Source organism: Delphinapterus leucas, chromosome 13 (assembly GCF_059928025.1).
Source record: "Delphinapterus leucas isolate spDelLeu-1000000601 "Yukka" chromosome 13, BTC_Dleu_Yukka2, whole genome shotgun sequence".
NCBI lineage: Eukaryota > Metazoa > Chordata > Mammalia > Artiodactyla > Monodontidae > Delphinapterus > Delphinapterus leucas.
In genome coordinates, this window is record NC_143141.1 from 38,765,394 (window position 1) to 38,783,606 (window position 18,213).

Below are 18,213 nucleotides of genomic sequence, written 5' to 3' on the forward strand. Positions count from 1 at the left end.
CAAATGGAAAATCCAGAAATGGATCTAAGTACTTATAAAAGCTTTTAATGTGAGAACCAAGATATTCCAAATCACTAAGACAAGGATTGATTATTCAATAAACAATTTTGATACACTGTAAAAGCAGTGGGAAAATTGAAATGGACTTTCTACCTACACCAAAAATCATTTTTAAAAAGTATTTAAGATGTTATGGAAAAACCCAAATGAACTTTTTGACTAACCCAATATATTATATCACATATGCTATATATTATATATACATATGACGCCATTAAGATATTATGAGAAAATATCCATATAAGCTTTGGGGGGAAAGTACCTTCCATAATGACATCAAAGATAGAAATTTCACAGGAAAAGACTAATATGTTTAACTACATAAACATTTAAAATTTCTTTGTTAGAAAATAATATTAAGGTTAACATCTTTAAATGGCTAAGTTTCTCAAAAATGGATAATAGGAACAGGCAATTAATATATATACACATACAAATATACAAGAAAATAAATACAGATGCCTCACAGCATAAGAAAAAGTTTAATTTCCCTAGTCATTAAAGAAACACAAATGATAACAATAGCAAGATGCAATTTTCACCCACCTACCTGACAAAATTAACATTGAACGATAAATTAACATCCATTAATATTCATACTACTGGGGGTGATATAAAATGCCAAAACTTCCTTAGTACATGTCAAAAGACTGAAAAATATATATAAAAAGTATAAGCTTCTTGAATCATAAATCCCATTTTGAGAAAACTTTTCTCCCCAAATTAAAACTACGCTCAGAAAAAGAGGTCAGATTTGTGGTTACCAGGGGCGAAGGGTCGGGGAAGGGGGAATTGGATGAAGGCAGTCAAAAGGTACAAACTTCCAGTCATAAGTAAGAACTATGGATGTAATGTACAACATGATAAATATAATTAACCCTGTTGTATGTTGTATATGAAAACTGTTAAGAGAGTAAAACCTAAGAGTTCCCATCACAAGGAAAAAACTTTTTTCTATTCTTTAATTCTGTATCTATATGAGATGACGGATGTTCACTAAATTTACTGTGATAATCATTTCATTATGCCGTACACCTTAAACTTAGATGTTGCTGTATGACAATTATATCTCAATAAAACTGGAAGAAAAAAAAATAAAAACAACTTTACCCAAAGCCTTCATGAATAAATCATTTATAACTTTTCATTTATGCTCACAGTGTGGGGAGATGTGGATACAATGCAATAACGGCTGTAAAAATAGACACACTTTCCCACAGTCATGCACAAATTCTCTCTCTTTCTTCCCCCTTCCAGTCTCAGCCTGTCTCCAACACAGGCTAATCTAATGTGTCTAAGCACACATTAGATTTTTCTCTTTCAATATTCCTTTGCTTTCCTACACCCTTATAGACTAATACATCAGATGTTTTTCAAAAGAGAGATGCACACCAATATTTGAATGTAAATGTTTATAGAAGCTTTATTCATAAATTCCCCAAACTGGAAGCAAACCACGTGTTCACAAATGGATAAGTGAGTGATACAAATACATCAGTGTATGTATATCCATACGATAGAATTGTACACATGGATTTAAAGGAATTGGTATGTGAAGCAACGTGGATGAGTCTCGAAAGCATTATGCTGAGTGAAAGAAGTCAGATTCAAAGGGTTGGATAGTGTATGATTCCACCTATACGATGTTGCCAAAAGGCGAAACTATGGAACTGCAAAACGGATTAGTTGGGGCTGGGGCTGGGGAGAGGGGATTAACTACAAAGGAGCATGAGGAAAATTTGGGGGCGATTTAAATACTCTGTATCTCCATTGTCACAGGACTGTATATGCTTCTCAAAATGCAATAACCTGTATTATCAAGAAAGAACGCATTTTACTGCATACAAGTTAACCTCAATAAGCTGAAAACTTCTGGCAGATTGGTTTTTGTTTTTCTACATACACACACACACCCCACAATACACACACACACACACATACACAATACACACACATACACACACTCACAGAAAGCAAGAGAAGACACAAGGGAAGAGAAGGGGAGAAGAAAAGAAACGAATAAGATGGAAAAGGAAGGGAGATTTTTTGTTCAGATTCTTTGGTAAAGCAATGTAATTCCTAGTTGACCATAAGGGAAGTATGGTGCTTAACTGCCTAAAATTGCCAGCAACGTGTCAAGAACATATTAGAGGAAGAAAAGATCTCTCATAAAATATGAGAGCGTCCCCAAAATAAGTAAATAAAATATATTTCAAATAAAAGTTATATCATTTTAGAATAAAACAAAACATTGATGCCTCTCTCCACTTATGACAGCCCTATTCTGAACAGCCTCCAGGCCAGAAGGCTTGTGTTTATCTCTGTAGCTGTCTTAGAATCAAACAGGTATATTCAGGCCATTCCCTGCGCCCATAACCTGAAAGGCAAGGAGTCAGCAGTGGCTAACTGTTTCCAGCGCCATCCTCTTCAGAGACACAGCCATTACCCAGTTCAGGTCATGGTCAGTGAAACAGAGGGAGTGACTTGGGTTTTTGCCATCTAGACAGTGTGAGTAAAATTAATATACAGGATTACATTTGAAATCCACATTTCGCATTAGATTTATTTTCCAATCAGAATGGGGAGCCCCACTTGCAAAAATAGTTGGGCCAGATAGTGTGTGTGAGTCCAAAGACAGCATGGAAAATCTTGGTTTTGAGGCAAATAATGGTAATGTAGCTCACAGAAGGAGGCTGGCTAAATTATGGGAAAAGTGATTTCTGGAAGTCCAAGTCTTACGCGTAAAATCCATCCCGGCTCAGTCCCATCTCCCACCCCCAACCCCAAGCCTCGCTTCTGAACACTCACATTAGTGTTCTGCTTTCTTGCCCGAGAACTTGAAAATAAAAGGATAAAAAGTGAGCTTGATGTTCTCTGCTAGACATAAGTAAGTCTCCTTTCTTCTTCAGCACAGGCCCAGGGTCTCTGCCGGGGATTAAAGAGTAAGAATCCAGTAGTTTTAATAGAATGATTTGAGTGCAGCATCATAAGGATTTAGTGGGAGCCATAAGAATACGGGCCCCCTTTGGTCCTTGGGGTCTGTTTCCCAGACTTTGGCCATGCTGTTTTCACATATGGGAAAAGCAGGTAGAGTTTTCTTTCCAATCTTAACATCCTCTGGTTAAACCATATGCTTGCATTTCTCAGCCACTTCTGTCCGAATATGTTTTCCTAATGAGGCAGTATATTCCTATGAAATCAAGCTGTTTTCCCTCAAAAAGAATATTTTGTTTTTAAAAACCCCCACAAACCCTATTAGTGTGTGGACAATAGCATTATGTTATTTTAAAAATTAGTCTGTGATGATACTCCCAAATACCGGCAGATACCAAGTACAATTTATTTGTGTTCCCCAAACGTATTTTTGGAACATGTTTCCGCATAGAATTTACTACATGTGATATGTTTCCAGGCTACCCCCTACAATTGTACCTAATTAAATGAAAAAAAAGTTTGTAATAATACTGCTGTAATGGTCAAAGAAAAATACAACTGAAAGCTCTAGAAATTCTTAAGATAAAATGACAACACAAAAGAAGAAACAAAGCCCAAAAAGATTACAGAAAAAAACCCCAGTAATTAAACACATTAAAACAAACAAAAATCATAGATACAGAGAACAGATTGGTGGTTACCAGAGGGAAGGGGGGGTTAGGCAAAATGGGTGAAGGGGATTAAGAAGTACAAACTTCCAGTTATAAGTAAGTCACAGGGATACAATATACAGCATGGGGAATACAGTCAATAACATTGTATTACCTTTGTAAGGTGACACATGGTAACTAAGCTTATTGTAGTGACAACTTCACAATGTGTACACACGTTGAATCACTACGTTATACACCGGAAACTAAAAATAGTATTGAATGTCAATTATACCTCTATTAAAACAAAACAAAAACAAAAATTCCGAGTCACTTATCTTAAATATGGGTAGTTACGGAAAAGTGAATAAATTGGAGAAAACGTTTTTGTGTCGAGTTATAGGGAGATTTTGAGGGGGATTTCCAGGCACTCTTAGGGGTTAAGAAATTAATGGCATGATTTTTTTTTTTTTGCGGTACGCGGGCCTCTCACCGTTGCGGCCTTTCCCATTGCGGAGCACAGGCTCCGGACGCGCAGGCTCAGCGGCCATGGCTCACAGGCCCAGCCGCTCCGCGGCATGTGGGATCTTCCCGGACCGGGGCACGAACCAGTGTCCCCTGCATCGGCAGGTGGACTCTCAACCATTGCGCCACCAGGGAAGCCCCGGCATGATTCTTTATTAGATTACATTCCTATCAAAATGAACAGATTTTCTTTTCCTTGGTGCTGCAAATCGCTAATATTAGGCTTCATTTGGGGGCTCACAAATGTGAAGTTGATAGAAAAAAACTGAGGGGCAGTGGTTTTCCTGAGGCAAGAAGAGATAGTGGGTTTTTTTCAGTCTCCTCTCACTGTATGAGAAACAATGTCCCTCCCCATCCTCTGTACACATTTCCCCCAGGTGGCCTCTTTCTCACCCTTGGAGAGCCCTTCAGACCTATGCCATGCCTCCCATCAAGTTGTCCCACAGATTAAATAAGTGATATTTGTCCAACAAGTACACTCACTCCCCTAAGATTTCCTTCCCAATCCCACTCACCCCCAGAAAACAAAAGAAAAAAAGAGCCCTCCTCTTAATGATAGCACCCCTCCCATCACCTCCCCTCTTAATGATAGCACCCCTCCCATCACCTCCCCAGTCACCTGGGCCAGAAGTACTAGGGGCGCTTCTCCGCGGACCCCATAAGTGATCAGCTCTCACATCCTCTCAAATGTCCCTACCCAGTGTCTCTCGGCTTTGCTCCCTCAGTCCCACCCCCAGCACCACGGCAAGAATGCAGTTATTACAATAACTGCTCTCGCTGTCTGTGGTCTTCCCCTGGCAGTCCGTTTTCCAGACTGCCAACGAAGTGATCATTGCTCTGTTCAAAATCCTTCAAGGCTGCTCAAAGGGAGACTGCCTGCCTCAAAATCAGTGCAGGGTGGTGGGAGGTGGTGCAAGACAGTGCTGGGTAAATGCAGGTTCCTGGGCCCTGCCCTGGGACCGGGGAATCTTGAGTCTTTGGAGGACGGAGAGCTGGTAAGACCTAGAAATTTGCATTTTAACCAAGCTGAGATGATTTTTCAAATACAATTATGTTTGAAAACCATGGATTTAGGGAAAGACATCCACTCCCTGGAACAGGGCGAAAGGGCATCTGTGCTCTTCAGCCTGCCCCCTTTGAAGCCTCATCTCTTCCCCTCCGACACTCCCCTCTCTTCTCCACACAGCACCGTCTCCCAGACTCCTTTGCAAGTGTCTCGGCCCTGCCTGGAATGCCCCCTCTGTCCCCCATTTCCCTGGTGAGCATGATTCACCTTTCAAATCCCAGCAAAAGCTGGCAAACTGAAGTAGAAGAAAAGTAATAATTTGTCCCAAGGCTTCTGAGGGCACTTATGGCAATTCTTAGGGTACATTTTAATAGCCATTTCCTACATGTCCTTGGGTTACCATTAAACGTATCAACAGAAATCCTCTCTTCCCCCAATCCTCATGTAAGAATAGAACCAACCATCTCATTGGAAAATAGGACATAAAAATAAGCCCACACCTGTCCCAATTGACACTTATACCAGGCCCATGGCTGAGCCACGTGGCAACAGGCATTTTTAAAAAATGGCTTCGTAAAAGGGAAGACCCTCAAAAAGCAAGAATAATCATTATTATTTGTTCTAAAATCCAAATGTATATTTTCCATACTTTTTATTTACAATATAAAGTGCTTTTCTCAGTAAATCAACAAATATGAGTATTCCTGCCACCAAGTGCTGGTGATTAAAAATAGTCACTTTAATGGTAGCTGGCCCGACGCCAGGCACGACCAGGCTTTGCATTTCAAGCATGATCATGGGTAATTTACATCTCCTTTTGCACCAACACCCCACTACTCTTAATGGATTCTCTTTTAGTTTTTATGAATTAATAGAAATTTAGTGCCTAACTCCCTATATTATAGTCCACTGCTTGCTTTTAGAATCCACAGAACTATATATATATATATATATATATATATTTTTTTTTTAAAGTAGGATGGCTCAACATCACATAATTCTTCAAGTTACTTAGTTAAAATGTTTAGCTGTCTGCTTTCTGTGAGTTCTGCATGGAGGCCCAGGAATGGAGCAAAATAGAAAGGAAAAACAGAACCAGATCTCATGCCTCCCAGGGGGCCTCTTACTTACTCAAGAGAATCTCTGTGGCCATGTTGGCAGGCAGGCTGTCTCCTTCACAAACAAAGCACAGGACTCCTCAAAAGTCCTAGTCACAGCCTGAGGGGCCTGGAGCCTTAACCACAAGGTGGCTACCTTTCAGTGTCAGAGAAGATGGGGCCATTTCTTTCCCTTTCTTTCTTTTTCTTATTTCATTGAGGTTTCATAGGTAATGAAGATGTGTCAAAATAGGGTTACAAAGAACTGTAGCAAGTTTTTAAATGTTTACATTTAACAAATTAACACTTTTACCAAAAATGTAATATAATTCAGAAGATAATTACAGGATTTATTAACAAGATATGTATTAATATGTGGTACCCTAAAGGCAGTGTGGTCCAGTAACAGGAATCTGGTTTCAGTTTGTATAACGTTTTTCAATCCTGTCTATGTATCTCGGTGACACTATATGGACAAACGACAGTACAGAGTCATTTGAAGATAATGTCAAAAGTAAAGATTTGATGTCCTAAGTGAATGCGAGGTCTGGATCAAATGGCCCTTTGGTCTCCCCGCTGGATAGATTTGTAAATATGTGTCAGGTACATGCACTTTAAAACGTATTCATGGCTGGTAAGGTCAGGGGAGAGAGAGATGCGCACCTCAGGATTTGGCTCAAAAGATGCGGCTGTAGCAAGCAAAGAAGTCTCAGAAATGTCACCAGGTCAAGAGGAGGCTCTACGGGAGCTGGGGAAAGGGAGCACAGGGCTAAGTGAGCAAAGATGCTCCAGGCATATACAAGCCGGGGGCAACCTGTTAGAAACGTTCTGGGCATAGCTTGAGTCCTGCTAGCCAATGGCAAGCGTGGAGAAGACACGGCTCTATTTGCTTATTCTGATTTATGTGTTACTACGCCAGTGTCTTTGACAGTGGGGAAATGTAACTGTAGCTTGGATAATGCCTTCATTTGTAACATCTCCTTTGACCATTCTTATGAAAACTCACGATAACGCCGGAGGAAAGAACATTGGCATCATTTTGCAGGAAGACCTGATTCCAATTCAAAATGTGGGACTGGGCACATTTTTTATATAGTAGGAAGAAATGACTGAAGCTGTTTCATTTGCTTTGGGAAGAAAACCACTGCACGTCAGGTTATGTGGTTGGCCACAAGGGGACGAAGCCCTTTTACACAGTAATTACCCCAAAAAAAGTTACCCTATCCCTGAGGATCTGGGAGCTCTCCCACCTTGCCTGGCCTAGAATGTACCTCTTGGTATGAAAATGGCCTTGGACAGTGACACTCCTTATTCCCCAGCCTAGCCAAGTTGCAGGGCTGGTGACCTCCCTGCAGCTGGACAGTCAGTACATACAAAAGAGCCCTTAGGCATTCGTGATAGTTAAGGTGAGACAGGTGTGGAGTTCCAAGCCAAAGCCAGCTACGTGTACCTTCTGCCAAGGCATCTGTACCTTCTACAAAAACCTCTCCAGTCTCTGGAAAAGTGACAACACACACACACACAGAAAAGAAAGAGAGGTGTGTGTGTGTGTGTGTGTGTGTGTGTGTGAGAGAGAGAGAGAGAGAGAGAGAGAGAGAGATACTGGCTACAATTATAGTATTTTCTAGCTGACTTTCCTGTGGATTTTCAGACTACCTCTGATCAAGGCAGCAGGATGCATATAAGTCACCTGTAAGAATATTCTAAGAAGTACATCTTATGCAATAATAGCACTTAATTTTTATTTATTTGCATTTCACTCAATAAACATTTATTTACCATCTACAATACTATTGGCGTCATGCTAGGCGTTGGAGATACAACTGGTCCATAAAAGTCTTTACTCTCAAAGAGATGGCAATTCAGTGGGGAAAAAATTCAGATGTGAAAACAGACCAGGACAGCATAGCATGGAAAATGTTACATGTCCAGTTCTGTGAAAGGCAGGGAAGGAAGGGCTATGGGAGCAGGGGTGGAGCTGGACCAGGAGAGCGTGGTCCGGCAGAGGCAAGGCTCATGACCTTTGTCTAGGAAGACCTCACAGTCCTATTGGGAGAAGGACCTAGTTAATCGATGAGCAAGCAGCATTAGATAAGTACATCCTGCACTAATAAAGTGAAGCTGGAATTGTCATGGTCCAGGCAGTGAGAAGAGTAGGGCCATGCCGGGGAGTGTACAGGGCAGGCAGACACAGGTGGGACCACTGCTGTGCTCTCAGCAGAGAGCCCTGCACTTTTTCTTCATAATAATGACAAGAGTTAAGATGAATTGAGTTGTTACTGGCCTAGCACTTTAAATTTATTATCCCATTTAGTCCCTACAATCCAAATTGAAGGTAGCACAATGATTACACCCATTTTAGGAAAGGCCTAGTGAGGTCTGCAGATGTCTTACAGCTGGAAGTGATGGTGCTGGGATTTGAACATGGGCAATCAGACATCAGAACCCAAGAGCCCCTTTTCTCTAGTCCCATGTGATCCTAAGCCCATATCCCTGATGGCTTTGCAGCTATTCCCCGAAGTCATGAGATAGCATCTGACTTAATGGCTCAGGGATGAGGAAGGAAACAGCGGCTCATGCGCACCGGCGGGTCAGCAGAGGGAGGTTCCTGAGCTTGTGGCTGTTGTGGCAGCCTCCTTCGAAGGGAAGAAGTGACCCCGGGTGACCCGATTTGTATGGACCAAAATTCTACTCTCCAGCCCCCTCCCCTGCCGTGTGTGTGTGTGTGTGTGTGTGTGTGTGTGTGTGTGTGTGTGTGTGTGTGACTTGCTCTCAGAGCCAACTCTGCTGCTGGCTACACTCCCCTCCCCACTCCCCACTGGGCTGGGAGAGCCCGGCGGTCTGTGGTCCTCAACTCTGCCTCCTCGGAGCACCGTTCCCTGACTCACCACGATTCCACTCCACATACCCAGAGATCTCTGCCTCCTTCTCTCTGCATTTTGGTCTGGTTGCGTCAAAGCTGGGGGCCCACTGCTGACCCAGAGGTCAGCTCTCAGGTTACCCGGGGAATGAAAAGAAATAAAGAAAGGAAACCACAAACTGACTTGGTAAGCAAGGCCATTCTGAATACACAGTGGCAGATTAGAGCTGGGTTGCAAGTGCCCTGGAACCTATTATTCAAGTACGTGACTTATGTAGGTCAGTGTCAATAACCTCGGGCATGAAATGGTTAACTTTTATGATGGGTGAGGCAACCAATTTAAGTGGATGGTTCAACATGCTTTACTGCAGTTCAAGCCAATTTTTGATTAAGAAAAAGACACAAAGATTGGGGTAGCAACGGAACCTCATTCCTCCTTGGTGTAAAAGAAATCCTTGGGATCACTCAGACTTCCTAGGAGTGCCAATTTTGCCAATCTTGACAGAATTTCAGTGTCCCTTTGGGCACTTTACAACTGGGAGAAGCTGCTTTGGTGCCTTGATTATGGCTTTGTGGTCTGAACTGTCAAGTATATAGAATATATGTTTCATTGGAATAGAACTGATGACGCTTCATTTTTAATAGTCTTACTAACCTATTAGCAACTACAATTATTAATCTCTTTTAAAGTGTATTCAACTAGAATACGATTCAAAGATATAGTAAGTTCTACTGATCGGTAAGCTATTTGCTAACTGTTTATTCATTGGCTCTTATTAATTGTTGTTTGATAATATTGTTGTTTTATATAAACCAGCATAGAGCATGTCTTTCAACCCATCATTCTTACCTAAACAAAATCAAAACCTTTTCCAGAGGTATTTCTCTGAAACTCCAATTCATGGCAATAGCTTCCTGTAAGTTCAGATACCAGTTCCTGATCCTGGTAGGATAAAAAGAATCCGAAGTTCATGTACTGTCTTGCTCAGAATCATACTGCATTTAGTGCTGGCTGCTGCCTTGCTTCTATGACTTTCCCTGAACAATCCATACTTGGCTACACACCCCCCATTCCTGTCCCCAGGTATCTCCTGTTCGTGTGACGGTTCCTGACAAGGGTCACCTGCTGACCTTTGGCTCAGGTTACGGATCTGGCGTCTGGACCCCTAACCCATCCTGCAGAGAAGGTAACTGATCATCTGAGGGACTCTTGCCCTGATCATCTGGATGCTTCTTACCTCCTTGATCAACTGCACTCTTTTACAATTTCCCTGAGGTCGTTCTAGAAATTCCAGTTTTCCTGATATATCCACACTGGGTGTGACAATGATAGAAAAATATAACAAGTGATGCGATGTTACTGATTCTCCACCTGCCCACCTCTCATCTTTGTCCTTGGAAACTTTAACTTAATTATACTGATGAATGTACGTTACATGTTCCTATAGTAATCATCATTGTTACAGCCTTCTTTGGGAAGTTTCTTTACCCTGCTTTAATTTTCTTGATAACATTTACAACTACCTGACATTAAATTTTATATTTGTTTATTATCTGTTCCTACCATTAGATGTAAGTTCCACGAGAGTAGGGATTATACCTTGGGTGCTTAGAACAGTGCCTGGCACATAGGTGGCAGGCAATATATATGTTTGTTCAATAAATGTTGAGTGGATAAATTAGCCATATACAAGGAGGGTTTGCAATACCAAGGAGACGATATTGCTGATTATCAATATAATACGCCCTCTACAGGAACCTTTAGGACTAATATGTCTAGGATGTTTTGTTATTGTCTTGCCTGATACTAGGAGATGGATGAGATATTGTGTCATACTGGTTAAGGGCACAGATTCTGGATTCAGACCGTTGAGGCTTGAATCTGGTTTCAACTCTTACCATCTGTTCAAACTTTCTTGCAAGATACTTAATTTGTGACTCAATTTTGCCTCTTTAGAATGGGGGGGAGGTGATAACAGTGCCCTTTAAGGGCACTCAAAGGATTGTTGTGAAGATGAAATAAAATAATATATCTGAAGCTCTGGATATAGTGATTTCCTCATAGTAAGCACACAATAAGTGCTATGTATTACAAGTTAGAATGTGGTTACAAATAACAGAAGACAGCTCATGTTGACTTAAATGATAAAGGTTCATGTAACTGGTTCATAATTGCTTCAAAGGCCAAATGTGATTCAAGGTAATGACTCTACTCACATTTTTCTACAATTCACTCCTTCTACCCTTCTCCCTTTGGAGATTTCATTCTTCGTGACTGGAAGGTGTTGCAATAATTTTTGACTTTACAAAAACATAGTGCACTACCGAAAGCAAGAGAGATTCTCTTTAGATAGTGTCTATGGAAGGCTGGGGAAGTTCTTGCCTACAGCAATAACTGACATCTCTCTGGGAAAACTGCATCACTTGCCCATCTTGACCCAGTTGGTGGGACCTCTGGGATTGGATATATTGACTGACAGAAGCTAATCATGTGTAACTTCTTGGACTGGAGATGGGGGTCAGCTTGTATAGAAGGAATAGAAACCCAGACCAAAACTGGGGCACTATTAATTAAAAAAAGGGGAAATGGATGCCAAAAATAGCCAACATATTATATTGATGAATAATCTATAGAGAACTTCTTCAATCCCATTGATGCTATAAAACAGGCAGAAGGAGAAGAAGTTTCATCAACATCACCATCACCTTCACAAAACATTTATTTTGGAGAAATGGTTTACCTGATACACTGTGATGGACAGTGTTCCTCTGTCTGCTAAAAATATTTTTTCACTCCACTCTCTCCCTATTCAACAGTCCCTCCACCAAAAAATACATTCTGTTATTATTTATTTTCTGGAATCTTTTGGATGTCTTTGCACACAATATGAATGAGAAGCCTTAATCCCTTATGATATTGGATTGTATTCTTAATTGTATAAAATAAAAGCATCTTTTGCGGTCAATTCTCTCATGTAAAATAAAAAAAAATAATAGTGAGTGAATTTAAAGTGGGAAGATGATAAATTTTATGTGATTTTTTTCTTATAAATCTTAACGTGTCGATTTGCAGAGGATACTGAAATATAATCCTCATTTTATCATGGTGACAAAGGTTCATGGCACAGTATCAAGGATCTTGTTTTGGAAATGTTCAGGCCATTTCTTATTCTTGCTTTTTTGTTGCTGTTTTCTTAATGTTATGCACAAAAGACACTGCTTTCATTGTAACCTTCTACATAAAACACCATTATTGACATCTGAGGATTAAGTTTTAATTGAAGTAAGATTTCAAATGGTCTGTTATCTGTGATCCCTATATAATGATCACAAAGACATCCTAGAGCAGGCAATGAAACAGATAAATATGTTGAAAAGACAGCTAACAGCTCCATTTAGCTCACCCATGCTTGCCAAACTTGACACACACAATTTATCCCAGACTGATGGAAAGGGAGCATAAAATATAGCCAGATTGTGATACTGTATGTTTCTCAGATGGTGTTTCCTTGGGCTGAAAATCAGGTGTCTCATATGCCCAGATATGGTATTCAGATAGGTGCAGATGGGCTTTTTGCCCAAACTCATCATATTTTTAATGTTTTAGTTTGGAACTTGCTTGAGAGCAACGTTAATGGTGAGTCTCTCATCTATATAACATCTTGGATGACAAAGAGAGAGTGGAGAATATCCACCAAACCCCAAACTAACCCTTAGGGGAGAAGTGAGAAGTGAATCCAACAAATATTTAACAAACAATAATATTTTGAGACCATTATTGTAAATGATAGGAAGTAGAAGGTTTGCTGTAAAAGTGACTCCAGTAATTTTTTTTTTTTAGTCTCTGGATTTTTAAAGATCTTCAACAAAACTCAACAGTTTTGCCAGGAGAACGTGCCAGAAGGAATCAGCTCTGGGCTGATGAGACTGAATTTGAATCTGTTCTCAAAAGTGATTCAAGGGCTTCCCTGGTGGCGCAGTGGTTGAGAGTCCGCCTGCCGATGCAGGGGACACTGGTTCGTGCCCCGGTCCGGGAAGATCCCACATGCCGCGGAGCGGCTGGGCCCGTGAGCCATGGCCACTGAGCCTGTGCGTCCGGAGCCTGTGCTCCGCAACGGGAGAGGCCACAACAGTGAGAGGCCCGCGTACCGCAAAAAACAAGAAAACCCAAAAAACCCCAAAACCCCAGCAATTTCCAAACAGCCTCTTCAAGTAAGTAAAAGCAGTGACAAGTCTTGGCTTTTGCTTTCCAAAGGAGCACATGATAAAAAGGGTAATAGACACAGAGATGTTATGGATAGGCAACACACCATGCTAAAATGGTATGAACCACAGGTGACAAGGAAAACTTACCGTTTGGTATTATTTTCAAAGAGATCTGAATATTTGTTAGGAGGACTGGCAGCGGGACCAGGATATGTCACTTTGCTCAGGGGTGGCAGATTGGGTGTGTAGACGTAAGAGAAAAACAATGTTTTGTTTTCTTTTTCCCATTCGCTTTCATGGAGGAAGCTTACCCGCCCTCTAATGCAATCAGTTTCACCACTTTCTTGGAAAAACACTGCTGCCCCTCCTGCTCTCTTGGCCAAATCTCCCTTGCTGGGAATGTGGCTCTGCTCTCTAAGCTCTGCAGTGCCCCAGGATGCCCCCAGGAGAGCTCTCTAGGACTGTCAGGTTGACTAGAAGAGTCCACAGCATGCAGCCAAGGGCCAGGGCACAGCAATAAGAGCAGGCTTCAGCTGAACAGAAGGGAGTGAGGCCAGCGTTAGGAAGCCAGCGTCAGGATTGCAAACCAGAGAGGGCTCGTCCTGCAGCCTGGAACCACTTGATCCGTTCTCTACCTGGGAAATGCCCCCTGAGTTGCCCAAACCCGGCTCAAAATCCTACTTCCCTCCTCCCCTCTCCAGACTCGCCCAGTCAGAGGTGATGGCACCTTTTCCCATTACAGCCACTCTCTCTTCCCCTTGCGTTGTTTACCTGCCTGCTTTCTCTACCCAGACTGTGCACTTTTGGAGGAAAGAGGTCCTGGCCTATTTGTTTGTATGTTCCCCGAACCTGGAATCACAATAGTACGGATGCTGATGGAAGCTAACACTCATACAGCACTAACTACGTGCCAGCCATTGTTCTAAGCTGTTCACGTACTTTCACTTATTAACCTTTATAACAATCCTGTGAGGCAACTTCTATTAGTCCACTCATTTTACAAACAACAAAACCAAGACCTAGAATGGTTAAGTAGCACTCTAAAGATTACGTAAGAGGGACACACAGCCTCTGAGTGTTGGGACTACTGGCATACAAACTCAACATTTTTTCTTTTTAAAAAAAAAAAAATTTTTTTTTCTTTATTGGAGTATAATTGCTTTACAATGGTGTGTTAGTTTCCGCTTTATAACATAGTGAATCAGCTATAAACTCAACATTTTGACTCTGTCCTTTCTCTACTGCCCGAGCAAATGGTAGGGAGTTGACAATTTTTTCATGAATGAATAAACAGACTGGGGAAGGAACCTGAAACAAATGCCACCTACGAATGGTTTAGATGAATTTCTTTTAGTCCATGAAATACATAAAGACCATATCTTGTTCTCAAATCTTAGTCTAACAAAAATTTGATTTCTTGAATAATGAATTTCTTGAATTTTTTAACATGTGTCCCCACATCTGATTTTGATGCAGAGGGCCTTTGGCTTCGGCTTCAGGAAACACTGTCTGGAATAAATAAGGTAGGTGGAAACACTGTTTTTGTACGTAGCTCGTCATTCTTGATCATCAGAGTGAAAGATGTCAACTAAATGGTGACCATTTTTTTGTAATGAAGGCCCAGAGTCACACTGGTTGGTCAAACTACTCCGTCACAGCCACAAGGACATGCCCCAAGAAAGCCTACCGGACTGGAGAATCCAGTCCATATGCTTCTGTTACAGGAAAACTTCAACAAATAAAAATATTTGGAGAACAAACGATGTAGTGGACATATGAGTAGCACTTATCATTGAATTAGCTAGGCCAAGGTGCCATTGATCTAGGTTCTGCCTCTTCACAAATGGCATCTTCATAAAATGAAATGGTGCTCCAAGGCTTCTGCCAAATTAGTAGCACCCTTGTATTAATCTAGATGGTTAGAAAATCATCCAGCTCCCTTAGGGTCCAGAAGAAAAGTAGCTACATTTGAGAATACCCAAGACCCCAGAGTCACAACTCTGTTTTTCTAATCTGTTTTCTTCCCAGAGGATGTGCAGGGAGCACGTCAGAGAGGTCAGTGTTCTCCACTAAGCCCTGGAAATAAACCATCCAGGGGTTACCAGTAAAGAGCAGGGAGAACTGGGAAAGGAGGATTGGTGAGATATGTGATCTCTGCATAAGGAAGCTGAGACCAAGGAAGCTTGCAGGTTGACTTCTTGAGATGCTGGAAGGTGGGTAGCATAAATATTTCTTAGAAAACCAAGAATCCAGTCTGCTTCCAGCTCAAACAGGCAAAAGGCCACTGAGCTCCAGCATGTACTAGGGAAAGCAAACGAGTGGAATGTGACCTTTCTTATTCTTACACCATGTGTGTATCACCAGTGCTCTTGGCCCATCACACATGCTCATATAATTATTCCTAAATGACCCCGCTGTGTTGAAAGCTTGCTAAAGTTCTGGTAAGATGATGAAATGAAATCTGTGCTGCCTAGGGGGAAAACACTAAGGAAACACAAATTTTAAATGTGGATGGTGTGTGTGTACAGTTTTGTGATGACTATGTGTTGGAACAATGTGACTTTTGCTATCTGGATAACTGGCAATGCGCCAGTAATATCTGAGATATAAAATTGCTAGGGGGATTATTGCAAAATGTGCATGCGGGAATCTTTGATAAATGATATGCACATCCACACATCAGCAGAGTTTGTACTCTTTTCACTCCCAACTCCTCAGCGACGAGGCAGGCTGATTGGATATGGTGATAGAGGATCAAAGGAATTTTCAGGGTGGCCATCCTCTGACCTTTCCAAAGCAGACAAACACTCAGGGTTGCACGGAGACATAACAATATACGGTGACATGGAGATTTTCGTAACCAGACACAGACATAAACAACCAAAATTGTGCCCAACTTTGCCCCGTAACCAGACACAGACATAAACAACCAAAATTGTGCCCAACTTTGCCCCCTTGATTAGGGGTGGCTTCATCCTTTTTTTTCCCCCAAACTAACTGATATTCCTGGGTCTTATGAGAATCAGTAGGCTTCTTAAGAAAGAACTTCCAGGGACTTCCCTGGTGGCGCAGTGGTTACGAATCCATCTGTCAATGCAGGGGACATGGGTTCCAGCCCTGGTCCAGGAAGATCCCACATGCTGCGGAGCAATGAAGCCCGTGCACCACAGCTACTGAGCCCGCGTGCCACAACTACTGAGCCCACGTACCACAACTACTGAAGCCCACACGCCCTAGAGCCGATGTTCTGCAACAAGAGAAGCCACCACCATAAGAAGCCCGCGCACCACAATGAAGAGTGGGCCCCCTCCCCGGCCGCAATTAGAGAAAGCCTGCGTGCAGCAATGAAGACCCAACACAGCCAAAAAATAAATAAAATAAATTAAAAAAAAAACACTTCCATATCATTGACATTTTGGGACCACATAGTCCAAGCCTCACAGTTAAGATAGCTAAAAGCTGAGGTTACATGGCCTATTCAAAAATCACGTTCAGTTGGTTGCAGAACCAGGAAGCTGAGCATAAGGTTCTAGACTGTACCTTCTAAATACAATTGGCTCTTGCCCTGCCCATCATCTAATCACAGAAATATGCAGGATTTGTGTCCTCCTGGTTATTTAACCGTGACACATTTATTTGGATGATGATATTTCTAACTTGTATCACCTACATCCTCTGGCCTGGAAAAAAGTAAACAGTCAGAAAACATTTCTTATAATATTTGCTGAATGCAACAAATGAACAAATGAGTCATATATCAATGATCTTTTTAGATTTTCAGTATATTTTTACATCAGTGTATTCCTTTTTAATCTAAACTGTGATTTTTAAAAAATATAAACTGTTGGGCTTCCCTGGGCGCAGTGGTTGAGAGTCCGCCTGCCGATGCAGGGGGCATGGGGCATGCCCTGGTGCAGGAAGATCCCACATGCCGCGGAGCGGCTGCGCCCGTGAGTCATGGCCGCTGAGCCTGCGTGCCTGGAGCCTGTGCTCCGCAACTGGAGAGGCCACAGCAGTGAGAGGCCCGTGTACCGCAAAAAAAAAAAAAAAAAAAAAATATATATATATATATATAAACTGTCATTTACATTTCTGTTTTTTACACACACTGCAATCAACAACAGCATCACCCATGGCGCCATCATGGCAACTCATCATTAATGCCAGCAGAGTCTACATTCAAAGCCATTCACCTCCAGTTTTCCATTACAAGGGTCAGCTTCTCAGGAGGACCAATTACAAATGGCAAATAAAGATACTTACACAGACACCTCAGAATCCATTTTTTCCAAAGGTAGTCTTTCTGATTGGATTATTACTCCTGGCTGTAGCTAAAATCAACAACCACAAATGATGTGAAACCTTCTACCTTTCTCATGCTAGACACACACAAACACATGCACACAGCACAAAACATGCCTGTGTTTTCTAACCCTTCTGTTTTCAGTTTTAAAACTGATGCATTATTTGAACAATACATGATTATTTCCTGCTGCTTTTTCAGCTGCCTGTTTGGTGCCCCTGATAGCTATGTGCCAGTGCAGGCTACCCCATCATCCAGGGCCTGTCTTATTTTCCTCACTAGTGCATGGGTGTGCAAAGGCACGGTTTTAAGATGGAAAGCTAATGCATGCAGTTTTTCTTCCTTTGAGCTCAGAGAAGCCGGTTCTGAATTGAACTGGAAAGTCTTTAGCTGCCCCAGTAACTCTCTTTTGATTACCTACTGGCCCAGGGCATGGGATGTGCTGCTCCCAACCCAGCGAAATAACACTGTGGAGAAAACTGTATAGAGAGTGGGCCCCTGGAGAGAAAGATTTCCGATTCCCCCTCCTCCCATCAGCCCATGTGCTACCCTGTATTGGTTGTGTGTGTGTG

At 41.8% G+C, this 18,213-nt stretch overlaps 1 long non-coding RNA gene across 1 annotated transcript; it reads left to right on the forward strand.

Annotated features, from left to right (window-relative positions):
- Positions 1-8,801: 8,801 nt before the first annotated feature.
- On the forward strand, positions 8,802-17,765 carry LOC149747733 (uncharacterized). The gene is made up of 4 exons (XR_016395429.1): positions 8,802-10,319; positions 12,974-13,344; positions 14,815-14,861; positions 16,438-17,765. It is a non-coding gene; the product is annotated as an uncharacterized LOC149747733 (long non-coding RNA).
- The last annotated feature ends 448 nt before the right edge of the window (positions 17,766-18,213 follow it).